This window comes from Hyaena hyaena, unplaced genomic scaffold, assembly GCF_003009895.1.
Source record: "Hyaena hyaena isolate Hyena2069 unplaced genomic scaffold, ASM300989v1 scaffold_66, whole genome shotgun sequence".
In the NCBI taxonomy this organism is placed as follows: Eukaryota; Metazoa; Chordata; class Mammalia; order Carnivora; family Hyaenidae; genus Hyaena; species Hyaena hyaena.
The window spans coordinates 2,368,463-2,384,748 of NW_024080696.1; the positions used below are offsets into that span (position 1 = coordinate 2,368,463).

The 16,286-nt window shown below is 37.9% G+C and overlaps 1 protein-coding gene across 1 annotated transcript in view; it reads left to right on the plus strand.

The window, feature by feature from the left end:
* Positions 1-16,286, plus strand: part of BACH2 (BTB domain and CNC homolog 2) — a 139,278-nt gene that overhangs the window by 14,577 nt on the left and 108,415 nt on the right. The window lies entirely within an intron of this gene.

The window sequence follows — 16,286 nt, forward strand, 5'->3', positions numbered from 1 at the left end:
AGTTATTTACTGAATGAATGATCAAGTGTGTCAAGTCTTATGGTAGACTCTGGGGACTAGAGTGATGCGTAAGGGACAGTCTTTGCCCCAGAAACTCCATAATCTAATGAGGAAGACAACACGTGAACCCAATAATTATCACAGAATGGAGAAAAGCAATGATAAAAATATGCAAAGAATTTATTTTCTATTATTTAAGTGTTGTTGTTATCATCTTGAAACAAGAAGTATCAAAGAATGATCAGCTTTTGTCACTGCCTTGTCCTTTTGTTTGATAAACCTTTATCCTAAATTGTCAAACTTCTTGGGAGATAAACACCCATGATAAGCTCCAGGACGCAATCTATGCTCAAAGTTGCATAGAGAATAGACATGCACATCAGGCCTCTAGGTCAAATCCAGCTGCCATGTAAGAATAGACACTCCTGGTTTGAAATTGTTCTTAACAGCATCCGTCCTAGTCCAGCCTCCTTTGCAGTTCCTCTTCATCTCTCTTCCCTCTTAAAGGTTGGTGTTCCATAGCTGCTTACAGTTTTAGCTGCCACGTAAATGCTGAGAACTCGACTATGTCTTATTCCAGGCTCCACTTCCCTCCGGTGCTGGATACTAAACTGCCTTGCTGGATACTCTGAAAGGATTTTATATTCAGTCTGTCCAGACTGGAGCTCATAATTTCACCCTCCTGTTCCCTCTGTCAAAAACAATCCCTCCGTATCCACCCATCAGACTTCCCCTACATGCCCTGCATCCAAGGAATCTCCACACCTGTCCATACTAACTTGAACCTCTGCAATCCATGTCCTTCTGTGGTCCCCTGCTTCATTCCAGTACCAGTTGACCACTTTGTCTCCAGCCTTTCCTGGCCCCTTTCATCTATTCTACATGAAGCCAGAGAGATTCTTCTAAACCACAGATATGAACCAATATATTAGAAACTCTTTAACATGGCCTATAACTTCTGGCCCCTGTAAATTTCTCTAGTTTCATCTCCTGCCACTTCACTCCATCTTTATTTCTATGTTCCAGGGGCCCGGCATATTACATGGGTTCCATGCATATTTACTGAATGAACCAGTCAAGCCAGAGCTGAGAGAAGGAAAGGGAACTTAGGTAAGAAACCTAACAAGTGAAGACAGAGGTAGGAATCTGTGTAATGTGTTCAAGAGAGACCAAGGACTCAGAGAGAGGATTTTGACTGGAGACTAGAGGATATAAGTGGACACTTGCACACCTTGCCCTTTGGCAGCACCAAATAATTTGAGGTTTCTCTATGTACCCTGTGGTTTCACACTCTCATGCCTTCCTGCTCTCTTGGACCCTCCCCGCCTCATCCACCTGATGCCCTGGCAAGCCACCTCCTCTATGAGGTCGCCACTAACCTAACCTCCCTGCAGATGGTCTTTCAAGGCTGAAAGTGCAGTGATTTAGCCACTAACCTTGTACTTTGGGTTTAATAGGTTCATTTTTTACTAGAATGTGGAGACTTCAATGATGCATAAATATTTGTGTTATTCTCTGATGAACCCCCAGTGTGCCACCACTGGGTCCACACCTCATGTCCAGTCTGTTATCATACTCTACGGAAATGATTTGCGTGTGTCTCTTCTTCCCCAACCCCAACCTCAGATGGAAGAAAAGGGACCATGCCTTATGCATATGTGTATATCCATTCTTTGAAACAGTGTCTGGCATTTGCAAACAAAACTTGGTGGAGGTTCAACTGAATGAATAAGCACATCATCCTGTCAGTCCATGTTCATGGTTCATAATGAACTTCAGCTCTGCTGTCTCCCTACCCACCCACACTGTTCACCAGACATGATCAGTTCTTTCTCTGCAACTGCCCCCACGTGCCCCCACATTGCTCTTGCCAGCCCCTGCAATGGACGTGCATTACCTCATGTCTGTCCTTACATTTGTCTCTCACCCCCATGCCACTCTGCATGCTGTCCTTGGTTTAATCTGTCTCACACATCACGTTGATCACATCATTTGGCTAGTTGAGATCCTTCACCAGCACCTCATTATTTACTGAATAATTTCCAACTCCTCACCCTGTCATTCAGGCCACTCCGCTACCTGACCAACCTTTACAGCCTCACTTCACACCTCTCAAGCCAAGCTAAATTCCATTGCATTCCACAGATGGGCTGTGCCTTTCATCTGTGTTCTTTCCACATGTCACTCTCTTTCCCTGGAAAGAATTTTCCCTTCCCCTACTTGTCAAAATCATACTCATTTTTTTGCTACCAAACAAAATGCTGTTCTCACTCTCAAATTCCGAGTGACTGTTCCAGCCCAGAGCGATTTTCCTTTCTCTACACTATTATAATGCTTGGTCGCTGCCACTCATGTGCTCCCTATTTCATGTTGTTTTATTGTACTTATGGTTGATGTGAGTGCCTACTCTAGTCGAGGCATGATACCATGTAGTCACCTGCCCTGTTTATAATTCTACTTTTTATTTCTAATTGTATGATTCTACGAAATTTCTAATTTTATAATTCTACTCCAGCAGAAAATGTCCATGATTTGTCCAAAGTCACATAGCTAGTAAGTAAGGGTGGAGGCAGGCTTTGAACCCCTAGTCTGTGTTACTGCAAAGCCTGGACACTGCCCACTCTAGCAGTAGGCTTGCTCATAACTTGAGGGGTTGTCTTATGCTTCCCCTCAAGTAGGGAGAGTCCTGTGTTACACATAGATCTACTGAGTTTCCCCATGTGCTCTTGATATGTACCTTAATACCTCTACACAGTAAATGTGGTGTGTACAAATGCCTGAGATGCCCCCTTTTTCTGTTACTGTTTATTGGAGAATATTCATCAGGGTTACTATCCCCACTGACTCCTAGACTAGTGTGCTTTCTCACTCCTGTTTCTCCTTGCCTAGACTCCACCATATTCTCTGCCACCAAATTAACCTTCGTAAATATCAACTTGGTCACCTTGCTTTAATAACCTTTGGTTTAAAGTCCCATGCCTGACTTTCACGATCCTTTCCTTTTTCCTGTCACCCATACCCTCAATCCAGAATCATATGTCCAGCTATACCTTCTACTTCCCCGCACTCTAAATCCTCTCTTTGCACCACTGATTTTGTCCCTTGAACAGAGCACACAAATTCCTACCTCTCCCTTTAGTTGTGATGTTTGGTTTTTCAACATAAATGCCCTTCCTCCTCCACAGCTCTGAGTCCATTGATTTGTTCGGTAAGTGCACATTGAACCTGACTGTGAACAAAGCATTGCACTAGGGTCTGGAAACATAAAAAAATAAGGGGGTGCCTGGATGGCTAATTCAGTTAAGTGTCCAACTCTTGATCTTGCCTCAGGTCATGATCTCACAGCTTGTGAGTTTGAGCCCCGTGTCGGGCTCTGCATTGACAGTGCAGAGCCTGCTTGGGATTCTCTCTCTTCTTCTCTTGGCCCTTCCCCTGCTTGAGTTCTCTCTCTCTGTCTCTCTCAAAATAAATAAATAAACATTAAAAAAAAGAAAACAGAAAATAAGGTACATTGTGCCTTCAGGGAGACCTCAATCTATAGAAGTATATAGACACAAAAGCAAACAGCACAAAGATACTCAGTGACAGAGAAACACAATTGTTTGGGGTAGCTGGTTGCATTCTCCACACCACTAAGATCTACCCAAGTCTATTTTCTGTCCAAAAATAATGTGTCTCTTTCATAAGCCTGTATAACACTAATTACCCTGCAACATGCATTTTAACATTTACTCACATTCTGCCTTCCATTGTTATTTAAGTGTGTCCTGTGCATGGGTTCTCCTTCCACAGGTGGATTTTAAATGCCTTGAAACAAGGTACTTATATGTTTTATACCGGCTTTATCAGTCAATATTTACTATGTAACAAAATACCCCCAAACATAATGACTTAAAACAACAAACATTTATGATTTCTCGCAATTTTGTGAATTGACTGGGTGGTACTTCTCACCTGCACTGGCATGACTGGGGCTGAATAATCTAAGATAGAAGTAGGCAAAAACTGTAGCCCACAGGTCTGCTACTAGTTTTGTAAATAAATTTTATTAACACCCACTCCCACCCATATTGTCTGTGGCTGCTTCCACACTACAAATTGAGTAGTTGTAACAAAAGATCATATGACCTACAAACCTAAAATATTTACTTTCTGGTACTTTGAGTAAAAGGTTGCCAACCCTGCTCTAAGGTGGCCTCACTGACATGTGCAGGGGTTGGCGGGCTGGTTTGTCTAGGAAGACCTCACCTGGGATAGTCATTTCTATTTTATGTGACCTCACATTGTCCAGGAGGTTAGCATGGAATTCGTTATCTGGTGGTGTCAGGATACCAACAAGTAGCAGGAGAGGCCAACATTTAATACATAAGCATTTTTCAATTCTGCTTGCATCATATTTTCTACTGTCAAGCCCATAGTCAGGGTTGAGGGTGAGGGTGGTCTACCCACGATCCTGTATTAAAGGAGCAAATCATTGCAGCCATTTGGGGAAAGCAGTCCACCATCCCAGCTTTTTCTTCCCCAGCCACCACTCCCCTTCACCTCTGTCCCCAATGTTCAGCATTGAGTACATGGTAGATATTTTATGTGCTTTTGTGAAATTGAATTAAGTGCATAAATTGAATCTTTGAAGGCAGTGGGTACAACTGAATGTTATTGTGTAGCTGTGATGTGCCAGGGGCGGCCACAGGCCCTGCCATACAGTGATGAACAAAACATGCAGTTCCTGTCCTCAAGGGGTATGCAGCCAAACATCGACTCTTTATGTCCTGTCCAGCTGTGAAATGGATTCTCTCTTAGGTTCTTCCTAAGGATCTTTAGTATTTAATTATGCCCCATCTTTTCACTGTCCCCTTTCTACCCCTATGCCTGTGCATTATCTGGACTTCACAAGCGTACACATGGCCTAATTTAAGATGCCCCTGCTTCCAGCCTCTTCTCTCCCTTCTCCCTAAGCATCACCAACCAAGTGATGTTCCTAATGTCCCACTTTCATCAATTTGCTCCTTGCTCAAAAACCTTGTCCATTCACCAAATAGGGCTCAGACTCTAATATCCTTAGTATGCACCCCAACACTGTGCCTAAACCCCTTCTTGCCTAGACCCCTTTCCCTTCTCTGAGTATACACAGTGTGTCCATGTGTCTCTTCCCAGATGTACCTTTTGAGTTACTACACATCTGTCAAAGCAAGGCATAGGTACCACCTCCTCCATGCTGCTTTCCTGATTACCCTTATTGAAAGTAATTTCCTCTTCTGCACTCACAGAGTACTGAGCTTGGAATGCAACTTAAATGGCACATATCCCATCCTGTCTGGCACTGATTTATCCCCTTCATGCATCACATCCCTACTTGAGATTAAAGACCGGGTCTTAATCACTTTCATTTCCCCCAAATGCCCTGCACAGAGGAGCCTTTTAGTAAAATCTTGTTTTATGAGTAAATGAATAACCGACATTTAGGTTATCACTTTTACCATTTCCTGACTCTTATCTGCCATATCTCTAAGAGGCCATTGATTTAAGTATAATATTTTAGGGGCGCCTGGGTGGCTCAGGCGGTTGGGCGTCCGGCTTTGGCTCAGGTCATGATCTCACGATTCATGGGTTCAAGTCCCACGTCAGGACTCAACAGCTAGCTCAAAGCCTGGAGTCTGTCTTTGGATTCTGTGTCTCCCTCTCTCTCTCTGAGCCTCCCCTGCTCATACTGTCTCTATCTCTCTCTCAAAAATAAATAAAAGACATTTAAAAAAATGTTTTTAAGTATAATATTTTATATACCACTAAGAAAGGAACAGATACCAATTACACTTTAATAAGCTATCAATTTTAAGATATATACTAATTTCTAAAATATTAAGTGGTAAAACATACATCCTAGAATCCATGAAATATAAAATATTAAATCCAATTTAGATAGACATAGGTATCCAACTAAGTATTTATAAAATACCTAAGGGTGCCAGGTATTAGAATCTCACAACAGTCATAGAAGAGAGGGAAGATGGGTTGCATTATTCCCATTTTACAGAGGAAAATTTTTAAGTTCAAAGAGGCTACAGTTCTTTTTCACAATGAAATAACTATAAATAAGAGAGCCAAATCTTATGGCTGAGATATAACTACTTTCCTAAAAATCACCTGTGGGTATCAAAATGCTTTAGTCAGCTAGCTCTAAGTCTGATTATCAAGATGGGCCTTTTTCTTTCTTTTCAAAATTACATGCACATCAGTTGGCCTTTCAATTTGTTTTTCCCAGCTGTATTGTTTTATAATGTTACCCTAGAAACATCCTGTTGCTTGACATAACATAATGTAATGTGATGTGATATTTCATGCTGCTTAGCAAAAATTAGAATGATTGTTGGATACTTAGATTTTCTTGGGTAGTAATTAGCAGCCAGAATCTCTCTCACTAACAACCATAAGAGTTTCTCAACCATCCATTAGCCTCAAAAGAGTAGAAGGCTTTCCGAACCCAACGCTTCACTTAATTAATTACTTCATCTGAATACTTCCTTTCTGGATTTTAAGAAGCACTCTGGAATATATACAATTAAGAGACAAGGCTTTATTATTATTATTATTATTATTATTATTATTGGCACATTCAACAGTTATTATACTTTGGAAGGAATTGGTATGTGCAGTTTTTTACTTATGTAGGTATCAAGCTGATTTTCAGGAACAGGTAAGCAGTACTAAAAACTTTCTCCTATATATGTCTGGTTGTATTTTTGTTTTATTCAAATTGCTAGGGAAAAGAAGAAAAATGCAAGTGGAAGAGTCTCCCCAGACCAGCAGGAACTGGAATGTGTTCAAGCTTGGCAGAGTCAATTCAGCCTTTCGTCTGTCCAAGGGAGATGTGTTGAAATCCCCCCACTGTTCTCAGGATTACTCAGACTTTATTTGAGTAGCTTGTTGATTTCTGGTCACCGCACTTTAAAAAAAGCAGTTGGAAAGAGGGAAAAATGTTGGGGACACTAGCCAAATAATACAAAATAAGATCTATGAAGGAAAATTAAGAGGAAAAGATTGTTTACCTTGGAGAAGAAAAAGTCAAGTTAATTTCTGTCTTCAGATGCTTAAGGGTTTTTTGGTGAAGAAAATAACAGCTCAGTTATACTTCATGCCCACTAAGCACAAAACAAGAGGAAATTGACTTTTATTTCTGTTGGATACATTACATGGTGACAGAGTTCTAGAGGTGTTGGGGTGTCCATTCCAAGACCTTTAGGATTCACTTGCCTAGAGTGGATAGGAGAGTAAACTAGGAAATCTCTCAAGGCTCCTTCAGTATTGTGATTGAGTTAATCTCCCCTTTCATAAATACCCCAAACAACTTTTGAATTATGATCATCATACATGTTGTGTAGCTTCTACCACTAGTTGCTGTGACATCAGTAAATTTGAAGTTAGGATGTAGTACCCTCATGAGAACTTGACTATAATTAGGATTACACAGTCCCTGAGTCCTTATATTATTGGTCCTAGGACACTTTATAATATAGGTGCCCTAGCCTTTCTGTCCTGTCGGTTTTGTATATGACTCATGCCACACACATATTCCACATCACATCTTAAAAGGCTTTTGGGCATTCGGCCTTTTCAAGAATGTTGCTTCTGAAAATATCCCCATCTCTCCCATATAATTAGTTTGCCCCTTTGTACTCAGTCTTTCCATTGGGATATAAAATATTTAATCTCACCCAATGGAAAAAAAATAAAAACCTTCTATTGCCACACCTTTCTCTAGGCTCTACCCTACTTTATGGCTCCCTTTCACACAAAATGTCTTGAACTTTTTGTCCGTAGGCATTAAGTATCTCTGCTCCCTCATATAACCCTACTGCTCCTCAAAAAATGTTAATAGCAAAGCCACTAACATTCTTTTTTTTTTTTTTTTTTACAAATCCACTAACATTCTTGTTGCATCCTCTTGCTCAGGTCCTCAGCAGCATCCAACACAGTCAACCACTCACTTTTCCTAAAACACACTATTCTCTGGTCCTGCAAGACAGCACCATTTTTTGGATTGTTTTTGTTGTTTTTAGTCACCACTGCCATTTTATTCTCTGTTAAGTGTCTGAATTGGTGTCCCCTGAGGCACAGTCCTTAACTTCATCTTTTCTATGTCTGTAGTTCATGGTGCTGACTCCTCAGTTTGTATCTCCAGCTCTGATCTCTCCCCTGAATATCAGGCTCATACATCCAGTGGTGTATTTGATGTATCCATTGGGATGTTTGATAATCATTTCAAACTTAATGTATCAAAAGCAGAACTTAGGTTCCAGTTTTTTCACATATAAGAACTTACAAATTCACGTGTGTGAATTATCAGAAATAAAAAAGTCTACCTCTATATTTAAAAAAAAAATTAAAATAGAATACAAAAATAGCCAACAACAGTGAGCTATCAAAATCATCGAACACTCTGAAAAAAGAAGTGAAATGAAAAAATTGACAAAAAATTAAATCACAAAAAATTTAGTGGATATAGTCATTTATAATTGACAAATTCATGAACTGGAAAATCAAACTGAAGTAGTTTCATACAATAGAGCACAAACAACAAGGAGATGGAAATGTAAGGAAGAGAGGTTAATAATATAGAAGGTAGAATAAGAAGGCTTAGTATATGCTGATTCAGGATCACAAAGGAAAGAATACACAGGATGGGGATGAAACAATGAAATATGGCTGAGAATTTTTCAAATAAGGTGAAAAATATGGATCCACAGACATAGAAAGCAATATGTACTAAGCAGATAAATACAAAGGCATACATAACCTTTTACAATGGAGTAAGACTGCACATCACTGAAGACAACATTCTCTTAAAAGGAGCCATAGAGAAAACACAGATCATACCCTCTAAGTTAAAATAATTAGACTGACAGCAGACTTCTCCGTGGTGATAATCGAAGCCATGAAGAGTGAAACAATATTTTTTAAAAATCTTTTCTTAATGTTTTTTTACTTATTTCTGAGAGAGAGAGAGAGAGACAGCATGAGCAGTCAGAAGATATAGGGAGACACAGAATCTGAAGCAGGCTCCAGGCTCTGAGCTAGCTGTCAGCACAGAGGCCGATGCGGGGCTTGAACCCACGAACTGTGAGACAATGACCTGAGCTGAAGTCGGACGCTTAACTGACTGAGCCACCCAGGTGCCCCTAAAATGGTATTTTTAAGGTTCTGAAATAAAATCATGCACTCGGGAAAAATAACTTTCAATGATGAGAGTGAAATACTGTTTTCATAAGAGAAAACCTAACAGTTTACAACCAGCAGTCTTACACTGAAAGAACTTCAAAGGATATATTTCGGGAAGAAGAACAAGAATAGCAAAAGAAAAGTCTGAAATACTGAAAATAACGTTAAGTGAAGAAATTGGTAAACTCATAGGTAAATCTAAATAAATCTTGATGGCTTAAAACAATAATGTCTAATATAGAGGAAAATATAAACTAAAATACTAGGTAAAACTCCATATGTGCAAGGAAGGAAATATCAGAGTTTTGCAATGTAAGGTCCTTTTATTGTTCTGAAGGAGATTACAGTATTAATTTTAGAGTTCAAGGGAAACTATGAGAAGAATAGAAACAGTATGTAACTTCCAAGCCCCTTTTACAAAGTCAAGCAAGAATGAAAACAAAAATAAAGCTTAGAAAAAGCAGGGTAAATAGCAAAAGTTAGATCATAGGAACAAATGCAACTATATTAGCAATCACAGTCTATGTAAAGGTCCTAATCTTTCTGGCTAAAAGATAGATATAGTAAAATTAAGGTTTTTTAAAAAAAAAATACTAGTAATTTAGCTATACAATGTTAGAAAAGACACCCCTAACATGGAAAAACAAAGACAAGGAATGGAAAAATGTATTCCAACAAATACTAATCAAAAGGTAGCTAAGGTAGCTTTATTGATATCAAGCAAAATACATTTTAAGACCAAAAACATTAAGGATAGAGAGAATGGATATATGGATAAAAGTTTACTTTATTGTAAAAGTATAACATTTCTAAATCAGCCTTAAAATATACAAAATAAAAATTGATAAAACTATAGGGAAATTTCACATATTTTCCCCAAGTTATTGCTTGAACAAGGAGACAACAAATGGTAAAAATAGAGAAAATGTAGGCATCACAATTAAATAGCTTGATTCATGGACATAAGGAACCTTGTACTAACCATTTAGAATACATGTATTCTTCATAAGAGTTTAAAAAATTGACCTTATACTAAGCCACAAAACAAGTCTCACCAGATTTCCAAGAATAAATGTAATAATGGTCATATTCTCTGATCATAGTACACTTAAACTAGAAGTCAATAACTAAAAGATTAAACCCCCCAAATTTCCCCTTATGTTTGGAAATTTGAAAACATTTCTAAATAACTCATTGATGAAAGATATCATAATGGAAATTTTTAAATACTTAGAACTGAATGAAAATTAAAATTACATATCAAAACTTGTGGGATGCAGTGAAAATTGTTCTTAGAGGAAAACTTATAGCCTCAAATGTTTTATCAAAAGAGAAAATAGTGAAAATTAATAAGCTAATTTTTGAGAAGGTAGAAAATGACAAAGAAAGGAGAAGGAAAGGGAGAAGGAATAAACAAAACAGAAATTAATTAAATTGAAAATAAAAATACCATAGAGGGGATCAAGAGCCAGAGTTGGTTCTATGAATGGGGTTCAAAATTTTGGGGAAAAAAAAGTATATAGTAAATATAAATATCAACTTTGCCATTGTTGTACAAAATGAATGAATGTAGCTCTGTTCCAATAACATTTTATTTACAAAATTAATGGCCACCCAGTTTTGGCCTGTAGGTCATAATTTGCTGGCCACTGGACTAATGAGAAGAACTGATATAAAATAAAAAATGAGAAAGTTTAGCAAAGTGGCTGGATATAAGATCAATATACAAAAATTAGTTGCCTTTTTATATACCATCAACACAGAAAAATCACTTTTTAAAAAGTTAATTATAATAACAAAACTTTTAATGCCTAATAATAAACCTAATAAAATTTGCATAAAACCTAAAGAAATTAAAACTATGTTATATAATCTGCCTCATTCTCAGACCAATGGTTTTCAAAATTTTGGTCTCATAACTCTTAATACTCAAAAAAATTACTGAGAATACTAAAGAGATTTTGTTTATTTGGGTTTTTATCAATCTGTATTTATTAAAAGTTAAAGCTGAACATTTAAAGAATTCATTAACTAATTTAAAATAATAAGCATGCTACATGTTAACATAAAAAAATGCCTTTATGAAAAAACTATATCTTTCAAGACAAAAAAATAGAAGAAGAATGGCATTTTGGCATTGTTTTACATTTTTCCAAATCTCTTTGTTGTCTAGCATAATAGAGGATACTTGGATTCTAATATCTGTTTCAGTATTTAATCTGTTGTAATATGTTGTTTTGGTTAAATTAGATGAAGAAAATTTAGCTTCATACAGATTTGTAGTTAGGAAAGCTTTTAATAGCCTTTTCAGATAATTGCGGATACTCTTCTTTGACCCTACATCAAAATTGGATACATGGTGACTTCCTACAGGTTAGATGAAAAACAGAATTTAAAACCAAATCAATGGAACAATACTTTATTACATTAAAGCTATTGGTCTTTTTTGCATATTGGATAGATCTGTTACCAAAGCATGATTTTTTTAAGACCATGATTGGTTATTTGGAAATTATTGGTTAACAAAATTTTACAGATCTTCAAAATGGTAACACATTTTATTTTGTGGTGCCCAAAAAATCACCAGTTAATATTACCAACAATCTCATCAGAAAAGTTCTTTAGTTTTGGGAAGTTGTCAAGCTCACAACAGCAAATACACACTTTCTAAAAATCTGATTTTTAGAAGCTTGCATTGTATCATTAGCAATAAATTCTACCAGTGGTTTTCCTTGAAGTGACAGCTCACTTCTTTTCATTTTCAAGAAAATATCTTCCAGATACCTAAATCTGAATAACTGTAGTTTGTCAGGCATTCTTTCGAGTAAAAATGGTGTTCTATGAAAGTGGCTTGTTCAACTTGCAACTCAGATAACCCCACAAATGTTTTTCCCTGAGACAACAATCATACCTCAGCATGCAGTAAACGTATTTTATGCACATTTGTCCCCCAAAGTGTTAAAATGATGTGTACTCAAATGTTGGGACTTAATATAAATTTAATACAAGTAATAATTCTTACTGCTTGATCAATACATTCTTAAGTGAAACTAATATTTTATTTTACTGTGAGTGTGTGTGTGGTAGTGAAGAACTAGTACAGTTAGTGCCACTGCCTTGTTTCATGCTGAAGCACCCGTGGTTTTACCAACCATTATATTTGCACCATTAGCTCAAATGCCAACCTGTGAAAAAAACAAGTAACATCTTAATATTATGACCTCATTGATTTTCTGAAAAGGTCTTGGAATCCCTTGGGTTTCTGTAGACCACAGTTGAGATCAGTTGCCACAGACCTTCTCTCCTTGTCATTCAGACCATAGTTTAGATGCCATAACCTCAGAGAGAACTGTCCTACATAGACCCCAGTAACTCCCTTACATATCACCCTATTTTGCTTTTCTCATAGCAGTATCATTACTTGAAAATGTATTATCTAGTTATGTGTTTATTATCTGTCTTCCCCAACTGGATATAAGACTTAAGAATGCAGGGAACTTGTCTATCATGTTCAGTACCAACTATATCTCCAAACTCTAAAATAGTGCTTGGAAAATAAGAACTCAGTAAATATTTGAGGGATGATTGAATCAAGTTGAGATGGTACTCTGGGAGAAATTCTCATCATTTCTCACTCAGATGGGCTCATAGCTGTAAACAGCTATTTTGTACTCACTCTATATTCTGTGGATAATAACAGAAGGAACCTTTGGGTTTTGCATTTTACATGTTTTTAACATAGTCCTCACAAGCATCCGGAAACCTGAGGATTATTTACCCCTTTTTACCAAAAAGAAATCAATAAAACTATTCCAAACCTACAGATATGATAAGTGTTAAGGCCAAAAATTGAATTCATATCCTTCATCTTCCTCACAGGTGAAACAGTAGCTCAGTGGATACACACTGATACATAATCACGATTCTTGCTCAGAGTGCCAAGGTTTCAAGAACTGGCTGCCAAATGATGAGGCAATAGTCATTCAGAAAGTGTGTTTGTTAGAGGGAATTTTTAAAATAATTAAAATTGAAACTCTGAAGTTATAACAAATGAGCAGCAGATTTTCAAAATTAACTTATTTGCACATTTTAGAAATGTTTACCTCAATCTTCAATTCCCAAGAAACCATTGAATTTCTTCAGTCTTTTGCCCAGAAGTTCTTAGGATCTTTCATAGGAACTGTAGCAATGGCAAATGAGCATGAAGTGTTCAAGTTACATTCACACTGAACATCTCTCCTTTACCTGGTTCCTGGACAGAACAAGTGTCCAATAATAGGTGATAACCTGCATGTCAGCACAGAGACTTAGGCCTGAACCTAAGAGACTTAGGCTTGAACTCAGCTATTCGAACTTTACTTCATAGATTATGCCACAGAGAAGCTATGACCAGATTTTAGGGGTTACACAGAATCAGCAATAGAACATGGAATACAAGTCAGCCTTCTTATTATCTAGACAGGTGTTCTGTTTGCTTCAGGTTTTATGTGAAATCTTTAATAAAAGGAGAAATTACCAACAGACTCTCAAGGGAGCTCCTAGACTCACTCATTAGACACCATAGAGAACCTTTGACAGTCAGTTCCCTAGGATTGTGTTTGCTAGCCCCGAGACCTGTAACTTTTTAAAAAAAATAAAATGGAATGCCAGTGTTTTATCCAAGTTCTGTTTTTAAAATGTGTTAGTGAGAACTCAGGGCCAGCTTTCCTGCAGGAGTTAATGGTGTGACTTTATACAGTAGGCATTCAAAAGAAAGGGCCTTTCTTTTCCACCTATGTGTAAGTCCACAATTATCTATTAAGTTAATTAGCATTCAATTAGAATATAAATACTCTTGGCAAGTTCAGGAGAGATTTGAATTCACTCACAACTTTCCAAAAAGCAATTTAGGGGCGCCTAGGTGACTCAGTCAGTTAAGCATCTGACTTCAGCTCAGGTCACAAACTCACAGTTAGTGAGTTCGAGCCCCGCATCAGGCTCTGTGCTGACAGCTCAGAGCCTGGAGCCTGCTTCGAATTCTGTGTCTCCCTCTCTCTCTCTGCCCCTCCCCAACTCACGTTCTGTCTCTCTCTTCCTCAAAAATAAATAAAAACATTTTAATAAACAATTTAAACTCTAAACACACGAAGGTACATACTAAGGAAACTATAGTGAGAAGAATACAAAAGAGGAGGAAATTATTTTTGAAAAAATGGGAGCGGAGGCAGAGGAAGATCTGTCAGCCAAGGAGCACAGATATCCAGGAGACTGAAGGAGGAAAGTGGAATGTCTTAGGAAAAACCTTAGCCTGAGTCTTTTGTAGGATGGAAGTGGATATGCCAATGTAGTTCTAGCTGACATTGGATCCTCACCAGCAATGGGAAAGGAACCTGCCTATCTAGCACAAAACAACAACACTACAGGCCTCTCCCACTGTCCTAACCTGGAACTTCCTCAAGGCACCTGGAGGATAATAATTCATAGAACTACTTTGGTCAGTGGTCAAGGCTTGGGCTTGGCTTCTGCTAATGAGTTGCTTGGTCCTGAGGATATGCTTTAGCTTCACCCTTCCCTTCATTCTTGTAATTAGGTATAAAAACCAGTCACATAATTGTTCTGTTGAGGTTTTTAACCCCAACTCCCTAGAGGACTGTCTCACTCTTATGTACATCCCCACCAGCAACACAAACCTATTTCAGACTACACATGTTCCTCCCACCCCCAGTGCATGCCCACCACGGAGTATCACTACTATATTGTGCATCATATAGATTTCTTCTCTCTCCATAGTAGATACTTCTCTTGGGACGTTAGTCCATTGTAGAGAAGTTATTCGTCTCTTTTTTTTTTTTTTTTTCATCTTTATCATGTGTTAGAATCTTTGCCAGGACTTAAGGAGTCTAGCTTCTGAAGTGGAAGCACCAAGCCATAACACTATAGGGCTGTCCCCAGGCTGGCAACATACAGCTTATGGTACAGACCATCTCTGCCTGGAGATGCAAAGGGTCAGGGTCATAGTCTCATATTAACATTAAAAGACTTAGTTACCTGATACTCAGATTTTCTTGATTCCCATTAATAATTATGCCTGAGCTCAGTTGTGAAAGATTTGAATTCCGCTGCTCAGTCCATTTCTGAATGCCCACAAAGGTGATCTTTTTTTTACAGACTCATTGCTAGAGGGTCAGTAGAGAAAACATCCACATTAACCTCTTGAAGCTACTTTCTAGCAGGCTCTTCTGTGGTACCTTCTCTGTTGATATCACTCATAGGGCCACTCAGAAAAGTCTGATGCTTTTTTTTCCTCCATTGCTCCTTAGAAGTTTGAAAATAGCTACTATAACTTCATATCCATCTTTGTATACCTATCACCAGGCTTAGGAAGGAAAATACAGTTAGACATCCACAAATATTGACTCTTCTTTGCAAATTTTAGTTGCTCTTTCTTTCCTCATATTCTTAAATAACTCCTACTTTGTCATTTAGAGTTCAGCTCAGATTGTCACTGCGGGAAGCGTCCCATCTGTCTTTGATAGCATCCCAAAATACCCCTGCAACATCCCTTATGGTGTATTAAGGCATAATATCTATTTGCCTGATTCACCACTATGTTATACACTCCAGAGGCTGATTTGTGTTTATGACCTAGCTCCTACCTAAGTGACTGGCATGTGATAGACAATCACTAAATGGTTCCTGATTGCATAAATGACAATCTTTCCATCTTTCCAAAGTTCCACACAACTTTGCTCCTCTTTGAGTATTTTAGTTTGTCTCTTTCAAAACACCCAGAAATCAACACAGTGCTTTATGTAGTTTGAGTAGGTAAGAGTAGATTACTGGCTTTCACTGGCAGTTAACAATAATTCTAGAACAATGCTTTATCTCTTTGGGATGTGGATAGGACACTTGAGAAGGCAATAAGACTTCATTTTGGGTCTTTATTTCCTATTTTGAGTATTACACTGAGGAATAGCTGTGATCACAGTGGAGCAGGGGGCAAATATGAGCAACGTGTTGATAATTTTTAAGTGAGAATAGCCTGGAATACCTATGGGAATAAAGGAAATTTTTAAAAAGTCAAAAGGAGCTGG